The sequence below is a fragment of the Canis lupus genome, chromosome 32 (assembly GCF_011100685.1).
Source record: "Canis lupus familiaris isolate Mischka breed German Shepherd chromosome 32, alternate assembly UU_Cfam_GSD_1.0, whole genome shotgun sequence".
In the NCBI taxonomy this organism is placed as follows: domain Eukaryota; kingdom Metazoa; phylum Chordata; class Mammalia; order Carnivora; family Canidae; genus Canis; species Canis lupus.
In genome coordinates this window covers 34,122,871-34,138,624 of record NC_049253.1, presented here as the reverse complement: position 1 = coordinate 34,138,624, position 15,754 = coordinate 34,122,871, and the positions used below count along the sequence as shown (strand labels likewise).

The 15,754-nt window shown below is 37.4% G+C and overlaps 1 protein-coding gene across 7 annotated transcripts in view; it reads right to left on the bottom strand.

Annotated features, from left to right (window-relative positions):
- The window catches only part of RASGEF1B (RasGEF domain family member 1B), a 550,412-nt gene that overhangs the window by 324,507 nt on the left and 210,151 nt on the right, over positions 1-15,754 (bottom strand). For 2 of the 7 annotated variants that reach the window (XM_038582297.1, XM_038582298.1), the window contains exons 4-5: positions 11,239-11,321; positions 8,628-8,707 (exon numbers count right to left, since the gene is read on the bottom strand). The exons of 3 other annotated variants lie outside the window; for them this stretch is intronic. The gene's annotated coding sequence lies outside the window, so the exon portion shown is untranslated. The remainder of the gene's footprint in view (positions 1-8,627; positions 8,708-11,238; positions 11,322-15,754) is intronic. 2 more of the 7 variants (XM_038582295.1, XM_038582296.1) reach the window with 1 other exon arrangement.

The window sequence follows — 15,754 nt, the reverse complement described above, 5'->3', positions numbered from 1 at the left end:
TATACTCCAGAAAGCTGAAATCTCAGAATTTGATGAAAAATACTTAAAAGAATCCATCATCTTGCCCAAGTTTGCATATTCTTCATATAAAGTATTTGATTACCTTCATCTTATACTTATCTCATTGGTCCTAAAACAAACAAACAAACAAACAAAAAATTGATTCTAAATGAAGGAGACTATATGGGGAAAGAATCTGGAAGTACTCTTTTCTGCCCATTATCATATAAAAATATATGATATACTTGTATTGGATTAAATCATACCCAATTACTTTTTTTAAATAGGTCCAACACACTCAAATATTGGTAATTTTGTAAGGTTCAATACAATAGATGAGAGATTGAACTCATACAATGCAAATGACCTTGTCTTCCATGAGTTCACAATCTAATACTTGGTAAAATGTGTCCAACATAATTTACTTCTTACTACAGCTTTTGTTCCAATTCATTAAGTGCTTATTTAAATAAAGCACCTTTTAAATGATTTATAAACTTGTACGTTCAAGAGGGAGTGTTTTCAAGGAAGTAACAGAGTCTATACCATTTACATAAATTCTTAAAGGGAACTACTCTTAAAAGGAGCTACCTTTTTTCTTTTTTTTTTTTTTTTAAATAATGAAGCTCAACCTCCGTATTAGTGGGTTCTGCAGAGAAATAGACCAATAGGAGGGGTGTGTGTGTGTGTGTCTGTGCGCGTGTGTGTGTGTGTGTGAGAGAGAGAGAGAGAGAAAGAGAGAGAGAGAGAGAGAAAATTTTTAAGGATTTGGTTCATGCAATAATGATTGCTGATAAGTCCAAAATCTGAAAGGGGGTGCCTGTAGGCTAGAGACCTGAGGAAGAGCCACACTGCAATTCAAGTCCAAAGACCATCTGCTGTCAGAATTTTCTGTTGCCAGGGCCAGCCAGTCTTTTTTCCTGTCCAGGCCTTCAAATGATTAGATGAGGCTCACCCACATTATGGAGAGCAATCTGCTTCACTCAAAGTCCACCAATTTAAGTGTTAATCTCATCCAAAACTGCCTTCACAGAGACATCCAGAATAATGTTTGACCACGTATCTGGGCACTTGAGCCCAACCAAGTTGACACATAAAATTAACTATTATAGGGGCGCTGGGGTGGCACAATCAGTTAAGCACCCTACTCTTGGTTTCAGTTCAAGTCGTGATCTCAGGGTCATGAGATCAAGCCCTGCAAGTCAGCTTAAGACTCTCTCCCTTTTCCTCTTCTCTTCTTGCCCCCAGTTCTCTCACTCTCTCTTAAATAAATAAAATCTTAAAAAAAAATTATAAACTCAAACTGAAATATCCTATGTACTACACTGAGTACAATTACAGATGAGAGGGGAAATATTATAATTTCTATTTATATTTGTTATAATAGAATTGGGGCTGTTTTTCCAGTGAGTCCTTACAACAAAAGTTGCTTCCTTTACACCTTAGGAAGCAATCTCCCTTTGTGGTACAATATCTGAGGGAGATTCCATTCCATCTTCCTAAAAGTACATGATACATCTGCTTTCAAAATTCGAATTTAGCTATAAGAATTTTACAGTACTTTTTGAGTTTTTTTTTTTTTAAATAAAACCCAGCTTCTGAAACTGCTGATACACAGAAAAATCATATAGCCCCTTCCCGTCAAAAACAAACAGATTTTGCTCTGTTGAACTATATATTAAAAGAGAAAATAATCCAGGGCCAGAAGATATTACATTATTTTTAAACCTTTTGATACTCTTTCCCCCACAAACCTCTAAATTCATTCACTTAAATTTTAACTGACCAGGGGCGCCTGGGTGGCTCACTCAGTTACATATCTGCATTCAGCCCAGGTCATGATCCCAGGATCCTGGGATGGAGCCCTGCATAGGACTCCCTGCTCAGCATGGAGCCTGCTTCCTCCTCTCCTTTTACCCCTCACCCCGCTCATGGTCTCTCTCTCTATCTCTTGCTCTTACTTAAATAAACAAAATGTTTTTTTTTTAAATAAGATAAATTTCAACTAATCTTTATAGGGTTCATTGAGAGATCGGTAATAAGAGTGGAGAAACTCACTTTGAAGTTCACTGCCATTCACCCAGGAGCCAACAGGTGCTTTCAGAGGCTCTGGGGTGCAGGCTCTGAGAGCAGCTGCAAAGCCCTCTGGGAATACGGAGTGGAGTAGTGATAAAGGCAAAATTAACCTAGCAATTTCCTGCTTTGAGGACTTAAGTCAGCATTTAATCTCATTGGGATGTGGTTTTTCCTGTTGGCTTTTTAAAATTAAATTTGTCAAATACAATTCACCTAATCTTATATGTAGTATTCTTATTAGGGTATTACCATGTAAAATATATTATCATTATAAGACTATTACTAGGGCTAAAGCTCAGAAAAATAGAGCAATTACCATCATTTATACATCTATGGAGAGACAGTATGGCATAATGGAGAGAAAAGTCTAATAAATTTGATTTCAAAAACCACTAGTCAGGTTCAGAAATATTTCAGTATTCATGTTCACTTTCTCCCCAGCCAGGCATTTCTCAGGGCTTCTAACCCCAATTGCACCAACCTTTCTCTTCTCTCCCTCAGGAAGGAGGCAGGAAGCAAGGGGCAGGGGTTGCTTTTCCCCCACTCTGAGCCTAAGTCTGCCCTGGCAGATAACATGAGGCCTGGGGAGGACAGTGTCCCAAGTATGTTATCCCTCTAGTACTTTGTGATATTTATATATCATAGTAACGTGTTATATTAGAATATGTATCTGATGTAATGCAGATTTATTCTCAACCTTCCCTTTTATTCCTCCAATAGATAAGCCTTTTTTCTTTCTTTTTTTTTTTTTTTAACAAGATCCATGTCTTGTTCTTCCTTTGTATCCCTGATATTGAGCTCCACAAAGCTACGCACATAGGAGTTAAGTGAAGACAGAATGACTGACTGGGTTTTTATTTCTTAATTCCTGGCATAGGTGGATTGAAGTGAAGAAAAAGGAAGGGGGACAACCCCGTTGGCCCAGCAGTTTAGTGCCGCCTGCAGCCCAGGGCCTGATCCTGGATACCTGGGATCGAGTCCATGTCGGGCTCCCTGCATGGAGTCTGCTTCTCCCTCTGCCTCTCTCCTCTCTCTCTCTTTCTTTCTCTCCCTCTTTCTCTCTCTCTCTCTCTGTGCCTCTCATGAATAAATAAAAAGTAAAATAAAATCTTAGAAAAAGGAAGGGTAGCTGCTTAATTCAATGTGTTACTATGGTTCTACTAAAATGGATAAACAAGTGAAGCACACTGGCTGTTGTTTCCTGAAGATTTCACTATGGATATCAGGTACATTAATTTTCTAGGGCTATGAAAATAAGGCCCACCCACAGGTAGGGATGAAAAAGAATAAGGATAAGAATCAAGTTCACACATGATACTAAAAGTATATCGTGTCCTCCACCTCTCCTTTCTCTTTCCCTGGACTTCCCTGGAGAGGTTTAACTACTGAATCACCCATCTCTCTTATTACAGACTTCATGTTCTCTCTAGGCGCAGCCTTGGGCCATATCTGTTAGATAGGGCAGATACCTAATCCAAACTAAGCCAGTCAGAAGTGGAACCAGGAAAATGTCTGCGTGTAGTTACAGCTATAATGGTTCACTCTGGAGCAAGTATTCCTCGATGTAGCAAATAACCCATCTTGTGGACTGGAGATCAAAGACCACTGGATCCCCAGGGAAAATGCAGTTAATGAGCAGAAAAAAGAGGAGGAGAGACAGGGTAAAAATTCCAGGTCCAGCCTCTTCCTGGGAGCTGGCTACCTGCCCACCCTTGGTTCTATGATTTATTCCTGCATTCTCACCGATAATCATTTTTTTGTTCAGTCTGTTTGATTTTTGTTACTTGCAACCAAGAGTCCAAATTAATACAGAGAGGATCTATTTTGGAAGGGCAGAGGGGAAAAGGAGGAAATGTAAATTAGTGCCTTTGAGGATAGATCTATTCACTATAAAAATTATTTCTTTCCAGTGGAGTCTTTTGAGCTGACTCAGGCGCCTGGTATTTCGGTTACCCATACACTCAACAATCATTCTTATCTTCAGGTTTCTTAAAGTTGAAATTCGGTAATCCTGAGGTGTGAAAAAATTCTATACAGTATGTTCTTTTCCCTCTAGTCTAGCAGACGCACAGTTGCCCTCTGAGATTGTGCTACTTTTCCACAGGCCATAAAAGGATCTTCATTACTGCTGGTAGGATCACACATACTCTTTCGGGGAGACACACATCATGAATACGTAAGAGAAAAATTAGCATAAGAAATGTTACCCTCCCATGCTTGTCATTTTTTTTTTACTTCTTTTATTTTATTACCATTTGCTTTATTCATCTCCTTTTCATGTATGTTTAGAATTCTCAATAGCATATCACCATTTTATACTTTCAATGCAATATCTACCATCCTCATTGCTCTGCCTTGCTGTTCCCATAGCATATACACACTTCTATATCTAACACACACATCCTGTAAATGTCTTTCTACTTCTGTGATTCACTCCCCAGCCTGAGACCTACTTATTGGAAGAAGCTGTGCCATATTGTTATAACCTCAGCGTCTCATACATTAGCTAGAAACAACTGTTGATGAAGTACATGGGTAAGTGAATGATGAAGTGAGTGAATTAATGACTTTGTACTATCCAGCATTTCTGATATCACAGTCATACACTATAAATGCATTCTCTCTTTCTTTTGTTGTCAGAATAAGTGACTAGCATGTGCCCTGACTGAGCTTCTATAATTTTATCCCTTTTCATATAACAGTTCATTCTTGCCAAATTTTCTTAAGAGAGTTTGCTACTCTCTTGATGTGTCACCTTGGCCAGGCTAAAATTCCAGACATTCAATCAAACATTAGTGTAGCTATTACCATGAAAGTATTTTATAGATGTTATTAAAGTCCATAATCAGTTGACTTTAAGGCAGATCATCCTAGATCATCTGTGTGGGCCTGAATCAATCAGTTGAAAGGCCTTAGGAGCAAAACTAAAGGCCCAGAAGAAGGAATTCTACCTGAGGACAGCAGCTTCATCCCCTACCTGGGAGTTCTCCCTTCCTGAGAGCTTGCCATAGGAATTTTGAACTTGCCTAGCCAGCTCTACTACTGTGCAACCAATTCCTTAAAATCCATCTCTTAATATATGTGTCCTACTTGTTCTACTTCTCTGGGTGAACCCTATTAATACAGAAATGATCAACAGACTAAATGCATAGAATAAGGCCGTGAATTGGGAACCATTTTTCATTGCCTTAGTGCTTTCATTTCCTACCCTTTCTAATCAATGATTTTAGAAATAGTCACATATGCTAGCCACATGGCCTGAGAATAATTTAAAGATCTTTCAACATATCTTATTAGCACTGTATATTTTTGCATAGCCTGAAAGAAAAACAATCATAGTTTGTTAGATCAAACAAAAGCCTATTATTAATCCAAACATAACATACATTCTATTTACCTTTTCCTTTGGAATGTTCTGGGATTTTCCTTCATGTTCTCCCTACCCCACAACACAGTGCGACATGTCCTTTGTTGACCCAGCCGACCATTGCAGGTAGTCCTACAGGGAAAATCTATGATAATATACTATAAGCAATGGTGGTGGTCTCCAATTTCTAATATCTCTTAGTCTTTGATATTTTTTTCTTCCTTCCTTCATCCTGTTTGCCAAAGGTTCTCTCATACAGTGTTCAAAAAGCTTTGTATGGCACAACAGTGTATCTGTAAGCCCTAGAACGCTTGCACTTTTCAAAATATGACTGTGCTATTCACTCTCTGAGCTACCATGTCTGCCATTAAATGTTTTGTTTCTTCATTTTTGATGCCTTAGCATTGTTTGCACTTTTCCACTTTTAATCACTTTTCTTACCCATGAGAGAGCTCCACAATGAAACTTTCTAGCTTTACAGATTTTCCACAGTGTCACCTGACTTGTCCACCTTCATTTTATAAGCTGATTACCCCTTCTCTTCATCATTCCAACAGAAATTCTAATATCTTGAAATTTTTACCTGCCAATTTTCCCCAGCTTTTTGGGAAAAATAATTCAGTTGTTGCTGTGGCTGCAGTTTCAAACTGCATTCACCTTAGATTTCACATCTATTGTTATTTGTTGTAGCATGTAACTATTATTGATTACATTAATCAGCTTCCTAATTTTATGTCCACATTATAAACTCCATTTGAATGCTGTACTTCAATTCCATATAATGGCCAACTTATAAGTAGTCAGCTTCATATATCAAACATTGGCTGTTTTGAGACTCCATTTTTTTTCTCAAGATGTAGATTAAATTCTTCCCCCAAACTGTCACTCTTATAATGCAGAAAGATGTATTCCCTTAAATGATTTTTCTATTTTAGATATATTTTGAGGAAAAAGTACATGAAGATGCTTATGAACCAGGAAGCAGCCTTCACTAGACACCAAATCTGCCAGGGCCTTGATCTTAGATTTCCCAGCCTCCAGAACTGTGAAAAATAAATGTTTGGTTTTTAAGCCACCCAATCTATGATATTTTCATTATAGCAACCTGGATGGATGGACTAAGGCAAGTGGGTTGGGTAAGCTAAACCAGAAGACATAGAGGAGAGCAGAAGTCCAAAATCCTGATGGGAGAGGTAGAAAGCATGACCAATCTAGAAAGGTGTGCAAGTGGTGGTTGAAATCAGATATGAGGCTGACTTTGAGGAGAGAGTGAGGACAAGCAGTCAGAATCAAAGAGGAGGGTGCCATTGGTAGTCCTGAACACTATCAACTAGCCTTTGCAGCTTTTGTTGATAGTTGGCTCCATTTCAAAATTAGGCTAGGTGAAAGTTGGCACATGCCCTTCTCCCATGGCTTTTCCCCAGGCAGTAGGTCTTGAGACCACCCTGGATATGCTGGATTGCACACACTGGCATGACTAAGGAATTGTTGGGATGAGTGGTGGGCTGAGGCCCATATCAATCCCTGGAATCAGATATTGGAAGGCACTCTTGGTCTCTGTGGTGGTGAAGTCTACTCCCACATATTCTTCTGTATCTTAGATTCTGAGGTCTACACCAAGAATTGGAGGGTGAGGGTGAGGGGGGTGTGGAGCAGAATTTCTGAGGGGCAAATGTGACAAGGAACAGTGAAAGCCAGGGTAGGTCCATAGCCACAGGATAGTGAAAATGGAATGCCATTAGTTCTATTGATTTTAAATAGTTCTAAAGAATAGTCCACCATATTTTGTCTGGGACAGGTTCTGAATTTGTACAGGAATATAAGGTTTCTTCCATGTAGCTTGGTTTTCTGATGCTTAGAGTCTGTAAGAATTAGGCACTGAACTACTTCTTGACATAGAAAAGGGTGTCTGACAGATCTTAAGTAACTGACAACTTTTCTAGGTACCTTCCAGATATTGAAGTTGTGATAATAATTGAGGTGCAGCAAAACAAAATTGGAGGAGAAGCTGCAGAGTTTTTTGTATGGAGGGAATTTGTAAATAATTATACATAAATTTAGCAGTGTTGAGATACATGGAATGTAAAGTTGTATATAGAAGGAGCTACATTACATTCCATTGGACTTAGTATAAGGACAAGGAGTAGAGGATGGATGGTTCCAGACAAGCAGGATTTTGAACTGTGTCTTCTAGATTCATGACATAAACATATATGTGGAATTAAAGGGTCAAATTTTATATCAATTGTAAAGGCAGGAATTTCCCTAATGAACACAGTACAGCTAATTATTATGTGCTGTGTTCTGCCATCTTGGTAAGGATAAGAATCTTCATTGTGGCCATGGAAGGAAGGCAGGTCCATGATGAAATCCTTCAAATAGCAGTCTATCAGTCCTCGTGGATTAAGAGTGGATCTATTCTCCCCATGGAAGAGGAAATGAACACATTTGGTGGGCAGCTAGCCTAGCAGTTTCCATCATAAATGAATATACTTTTCATATTGAAAGTTCAAATATGATGATGTCTTACAGGTAATGTTCAAATCATGCTGGTTCCAATTCAATCACCTTTAGCAGAAAATCAGTCAGGGTCTGGACTATTAGGGCTATCTGGGAATCTGGGAAGTTTTTCCTGACCAAGTATGCACAAGTGCTATCATGGGTCTTCATAGACTCAATATTCTGTTTGGGGGAGCTGGTCACAATGGGTATGAGTATCTAGACAAATTGCCCCAGGGTGGCTCTGACATGTATCTCTGTTGAAAAGCACTACATACACATACAAAAAATAAATAATTAAGCACTGCACAAAGAAAATGGCAGCACCTATTCAGGAATTTCCAAGTATTTAGATAGATGACTTCTAGTTGTCAATCTCTGAAACCAATGTGAGGATGGTCTTCAAGAGACAGCTCACAACTTGAGTTTAGGGCTTATTAGAAGACATTCAAGTCTAGTTCAAGCTCTAGTTCTAGATCCAATGACAGCACAAGGCCACATTATGGGTGGTGTAAAACAAAGATCCATGAGGGAAGTGCCACTGTTTTCCAAATCCCTAGCAGTGGGGACCTGGGAGCAGTATCAATTACATGGGGGAGATTGAGTTAGGTAGCAAACTCAGTCCAGTTAACCAGGGCCAGTTCATAAGAAAAAGAACTTTGAGATGGAAACGCATCATACATACCCTTAGCTCAGTGGTTTTCAACTCTGGCTGCACAGCAGAATCCTTCAGAGAGCTTCAAAATTTGTCAGTGCCCAGGCCATCTGCCAAAACAACTGAATCAGAATCTCAGGGAGGAGAGATATGCACAGGAATCTCTAGTTCTGCCCTTTCTCCTCAGGTGTTTCTAAGACACAGAGAGTATGTATAACTCTGCCTTACCTTCTAACCTCAAGAGCAGAAACATACACCACTGTGCCTCCTAAATTTACTTCTTTGTGTTCTGTGCCTATCAGCATAGGCATCTGCTGTCCCCTGTGCCCATGTTTATGTCTTCTCACCCAGGCCTGTTTAGCAGGCACAGTAGAAAAATGAAGCAGAAGTAGCTCTCTACCCAGATGGGTGACAGAAAGCCCAACCTCCCAGGAGGATTGTGGTACCAGCCAAGGAACCAAGTGGGGGTGGCTACCTGTGGTGTTAGGGCCTAAAGAGGAGTGAACTGACCTGGAAGAGACCAGAGCTGGATGAGAAAGCTAAACTAGCAGCAGTGTAAGAAAGAATCGGGAAGTGTTGACAACCCAAGGAGGGCTAGAGGTGGATTTCTATCTCAGTGGAGATACAGAGTCAGGAATTTAAAATCTGTTAGATGAGAGTGAGCTGTAAAACAAATATGTCTGGATCAAACATGAAAGCAAATGGGATGGGGCTGGCCAGGGTTCCATGCAGTTTTCTTTAATGTTATCTGTCAATGTATGATTTATATTACAGGTGTAATATAAAGAATTATATATAGAATTATATTTATTATATTATATATTATATTATATTATATTATATTATATTATTATATTATATTACAGGTGTAATTCAAAGAACTCAACATGGGGCAGTTACATGCTGAAAATGCTAGAAATGTACTCACAGCCACCTCTAGCTTCCCTATATTTACCTAAACTTTTCTGAAATCGTCTGAATATGCCCCACTTCCCAACAAATTGCCTTCGACAGCATATGTCCCATAGCCTTCTTCTAGTTAGTCTACTGTAAATGTTATTTCCTTTACTGGACTGTGAACCTCTGACAAACAACAATTTCACCTTGTTCACCTTGGTACATTGTAGGCGCTCCATAATCATATATGAAAGAGTGCTGTAAAAACAAATGTCCAATGTGCTAGGAATGAAGAAAAGAAATAGCTTGGAGAGTCACTGAAGACTCTGACCCAGAAGTAACCGGTGATCAGGGTCCTAATGAAGAGCCTTCCTGGCAGAGTAGAAGGACAAAGTAAAATGAACAGAAGCATATCTAAGGACAAAAATGTGTAAGAGAGCTCAGACAATTCAAGTGGCTTGGCATTACCAGTGCTATTGCTCCTCTTTCTCTTACTCTAAGACCGTAAGGCCAGCAAGGCTTTTGGTACGTGTCTCTACCTTATGGTGGTAAACTCTCATCAATTTGCATTAAAATATCCTTCCACAAAGGTGACCCAAAAATTCAAATATTCTCATTCTTTACCCCTAAAACACATCTCATGACTGCATAGTCTTAGTGAAATGACTTCCTGAGTCATATCTATACCCTGCTTACCTTTGGTTGTTCCCTATAGTAGCTAAAATTCTTCTTTGTTCTTAAATAAAAATAGTGTTCCTCCACTATCAAAAGTAGAGTGTTACTATAAAATATCTTCTAAGCCCAAAATGGTATAAAGAGAAGAAGCAATTGCCACTTCATAAAACTGAAAGTCCTCTTCTAATTTTCTTTGGTTAGAAAAAAAAAAAAAAGACACTAATGTAGGTCTTTCATAAAAGCAAAATGGAATAACATGAACTTTCAGGTGGTGGGGAAAAACTTGTCCAGGTCTGCAGATAACTACATTCTTCCATGCCAAGTCCTAAACATATCTGTAAGTGGAGCTGTTACATATCACAATCTTCCACCTACTCATTCTGCTATTTATCCAATCTCTCTAGGAGTTAGTGTTTTGGCAAGCTGAAATAGAAGAATAGAAGATTCAAGAAGTTCTGACCAAATTTCCCTTCATTCACTTATTCATTCATCAAATGTAAACAGAGCATCAACAGTGAAAAAAGGTGGCCCTAGTGGGTTTACACTTCTTTAAAGTCTAAATTTTTGGCAAATGCTTCAAGGTCATGCTTTTAAATACCTTATTTAAAAGCTCTGAACATGTCTACAAATTCACCCAATTTTATAGGGGCTGCTGTTCTTTTCCAATGTATAATGTGCAAACACTGTCTGTATTACTGTGGCAATAAGGATCTTAAAAATTGCTCTAGATTTTACAAGACAAATCTTCATATTGAAAGTACAAAAGAGATTCCTATATTACCTGGAAGTCTCCAAACTACATCTACATCGTCGCTTCCTTTATCATACAAACAAATTCTTAATCATCCCTAGTTGCAGCAGCAGTATTGGCAAGAGTTGAAAACAGTCTACCTGCTGTCTCACTGGGGTTCTGCACTTTAACTGTTTAGTACCCACGTATTTGTATACTTTGTAGTCTTCAAATTAACCTAATTACACAATCATCGAGTATGAGTTATGTGCTCACTTCATTCATGCAAAAAGCATTCATCAGGAGATTGCTTTGTATCCTCATGTGGTAAAATTATACCTTGGATCCACTCATTCCTTTATCCATCATTCAACAGGCATTTATTAAAAACCAGCTCTGTTTCAGTGTCCAGTCTGGATGTGCTAGGAAGAAGAGAAACAACAGCATTGTGGTTCCTGCCTTTGAAGAGCAAACAGTACACAGTGTTCATCACAATTTGATTCATGAAGAGGGGCACCATGCCCAGCTCTTCTCATTAGTAAAGCAAGAAATTGCAAAACAAATTTCCCGCAGTCGAACCTTCCCTCTCTCTTCTTCCCTTCACAAAAACTGCACAATTTTTTAAATCTTCTCCTTCTGTCTTCCCATGGACTTTGCAGAAAGCAAATATGGTCTTCTTTCTTCACCCCTCCTTCTTTTCCTCCTCTCCACCCTCATGCCAGAAAACCCATTCATGCCATTCTAACAGATGCACTGTTTATCCACACAAACACTTTTATATTGGGCGTAAATGCTATTATAGCCATATAACCATTTATCAAATAAGGAAATAGATGCTGAAATTAAGATACTGCCCCCAAACCACATAAATCCATGATGAAACCAAATCGAAGATCTAGGTCTTTTCACAATGTCATGCTAACCCCAATAATCTCTCTTGAATCAATCTATATTATTTTTCAATGGCATATATAGCTAATTTTTATAGAATCAATATTATTTCTGGACTTTCATCTTAAAATATTTTTATTTTATTCCTGGGCTTTCATCTTAAAATATTTTTTCTAAAAATATATATATATATTTTTTCTTTTTTTATTGAGAAGATGGCAGAGTAGGAGGATCCTAAACTCATCTCCCCACAATAAATGGAACTAGATAGCATCCACATTAGTGTAAAAAACCTAGAAAATGACCCAAAGACTGGCAGAACAGATTCTCCATAGCTAAATGTAGAGAAGAGGCCACGTCAAAGAGGGTAGGAAGGGTGGAGACAATGTTGGGAGCTAAACAGACTCCAGGGATTGTCCACAGAAGGGAGGGGTATGGCAGACACAGAGAGGGCAGAGGAACAGACCCCCTCACCAGGCACCTCAGGAATGAGGGATACACACAGGGATGACAAATCCCTACAACATTGGACTTTGAAAAGTTCACAACTTCTTACAATCAGTGGAGCTTCATACCTTGAGCTTTAAAAATCAGTGGGTTCAGCTCCTAGAATGCTGGGAGGACAATAGGAAATTGAGTCCTGCCTTTAAAGAGACAACACAACAAACAATCCCACAGAGATAGCAGGAAAAAAAAAAAAACAGTTACGTATAAGGGAAACCCTAAAAGTCTACTGGTTGGTTTTTCAGCAGAAACTTTGCAGTCCAGAAATCAGTGGGGCGTGATACATACAAAGTGCTGAAAGAAAAAGACTTCTAGTCAAGAATACTCTATCCAGTAAGGCTATCATTCAGAACAGAAGGAGAGAGAGTTTCCTAGACAAAAGTTAAGGGAATTTATCACCCCTAAACTAACCCTACAAGAATGTTAAAGAAGACTCTGAGTGGAAAGGAAAGACTATAAGTAGGAATAGAAAAAGTAGGAAGCACAAAAACAGTAAAATTATATGTATAAAAATCAGTCAAGGGACTCATAAAATTAAAGGATGTAATGTATGATACGATATACCTAAAACATGGGGGAGGAGAAAAGTGAAGAATGGGTTCAAACTTAAATGACCATCAATTTAATATACATTGCTATATGCAGAAGATGTTAAATACAAACCTAATGGTAATGACAAATCCAAAACCAGTAATAGATATGTTAAAAAAAAAAGACAGAGAGAGGAATCCAAGTATATCACTAAAGAAAGCCAACTTATTGTGAGAGAAAACAGCACAGGAAGAAACGAAGAAAGAAAGAACTATAGAAATAATCACAAAAACCAAGTAATAAAATGGCAATAATATCTATCAATAGAAATAATCACAAAAACAAGTAACAAAATGGCAATAATATCTATCAATAATTACTTTGAATGTAAATAGACTAAATGGTCCAACCAAAAGACATAGGGAGACAGAATGGATAAAAAACAAGACCCATTATATTCTGCCTACGAGAGATTCATTTCAAACCTAAAGACACACGCAGATTGAAAGTGAAGGAATGGAGAAACATTTATGCAAATGGATGTGAAATGAAAGCCAAAGTAGCAAAATGAACCGGACAAAAGAGACTAAAACAAAGACTGTAACAAAAGACAAAGAAGAACACTATATAATTATAGAAAAGGACAATCCCACAAGAAGATATAACAACAGTAAATATTTATGCACCCAACATAGGAGCACCCAAATACATAAAGCAGCTAATAACAAACATAAAGGAAGTAATCAATAGCAACTCAACAACAGTAGGGGACTTTAACACCCCACACCCCACTTACATCAATAGACTGATCATCCAAACAGAAAATCAACAAGGACCAAGAGGCTTTGAATGACACATTGGACCAGATGGACCTAACAAATATATTCAGAACACTCTATCTTAACACAGCAGAATACACATTCTTTCCAGGTGCACATGGAACAGTCTTCAGAATTGAACACATAATAAGCCACAAAGCAAGTCTCAACAAATTCAAAAACACTGAAGTCATATCATGCATCTTTTCTGAGCAACTCTATGAAAATAGAAATCAACCACAAGGAAAAATCTGGGAAGACCAAAAATATACGGAGGTTAAATAACATGCTATGAACCAATAAATGGGTCAACCAAGACATCAAAGAGGAAAACAAAAAATATATGGAGACAAAATAAAATAAAAATACAATGATCTGAAACCTTTGGGATGCAGCAAAAGCTGTTCTAAGACAGCAGTTTATAGCTGGGATACCTCAAGAAGCAAGAAAAATCTCAAATAAATAACTTAACTATATTACCTAAAAAAGCTAGGAAAACAAAAATGTCCCAACCAGTAAAAGGAAGGAAATGATAAAGATTAGTGCAAAAATAAATGAAATAGAAACTAAACTAAACTAAACAAAAACAATAGAACACATCAACGAAGCCAGGAGCTAGTTCTTTGAAAAGATCAATAAAATCAATAAACCTTTAGCCAGATTCATAAAAAAGAGAAGGACTCAAAATCAAAATGAAAGAAAAAAAATATCAAGTGACACAGAAATCACAGAAATATAAAGGATTATAAGACAATATTAAGAAAAATTATATGCCACAAAATTGGACATTCTAGAAGAAATGGATAAACTCCTAGAAACATATGACCTCTCAAAATTGAATCAGGAAAAAGAGAAAATTTGAACAGACTGATTAGAAGGAATGAAACTAAATCAGTAATCAAAAAATGTCCTGACCAACAAAAGTCCAGGACATGACAGTTTCACAGGTGAATTCTACCAAACATTTGAAGAAAAGTTAATACCTATTCTTCTCAAAGTATTCCAAAAGGTAGAAGAGGAAAGAAAGCTTCCAAATTCATTCTATGAAACCAGCATCACCCTGATATCAAGACCAGATAAAGAAAAAAGAGAGAACTATAGGCCAATACCTCTAGTGAACATGTGCAAAAATCATCACCAAAATATTAAAAAAAAAAATCCAACAATACACTTAAAAAAACTATTCACCATGATCAAGTGCGATTTATTCCTGGGATGTAAGGGTGGTTCAAAATTCATGAATCCATCACCATGATACATCATATCAACAAGAAAAAGAATAAAAACCACATGATCATTTCAATAGATGCAGAAAAAAAAATTTGACAAAGCACAGCATCCATTCATGATAAAAATCATCAACAAAGTAGGTTTAGAGAAAACATACCTTAACATAATAAAGGCCATATGTAAAATCGCACAATTATAGCATTCTCAATGGTGAAAAACTGAGATTTTCCTCTAAGATAAGGAACAAGAGAAAGATGCCCATTCTCATTACTTTTATCCAGCATAGTACTAGAAGTCCTAGCCACAACAAAAAGACAAGAAAAAGAAATAAAAAGCATCCAAATTGGTAAGGAACAAGTAAAACTTTCACTATTTGCAGATGATATGATACTACATATAGAAAACCCTAAAGGCTACACACACACACACACACACACACACACACACACACAACTACTAGAACTGATACATGAATTCAGTAAGGCCACAGGATACAAAATCAATATATAGAAATCTGTTGCATTTCTATACACTAATAATGAAGGAGCAGAAAGAGAAATTAAGACAACAATCCCATTTACAACTGTACTGAAAATAATAACATACTTAGGCATAAACTTAACCAAAAGGTGAAAGATCTGTATTGTGAAAACCATAAAATACTGATGAAAGAAATTGATGATGACATAACCAAAAAGATATTCCATGCTCATGGGTAGGAAGAACAAGTGTTGTTAAAGTATCTATATTACCCAAAGTAATATGCAGATTTAATGCAGTCTCTATCAAAATACCAAAAGCATTTCTCACAGAACTAAAAAAAAAAAAAAAAAAAAAAAAAAAAAAAAATCCTAAAATTTGTATGGAACCACAAAAGACTC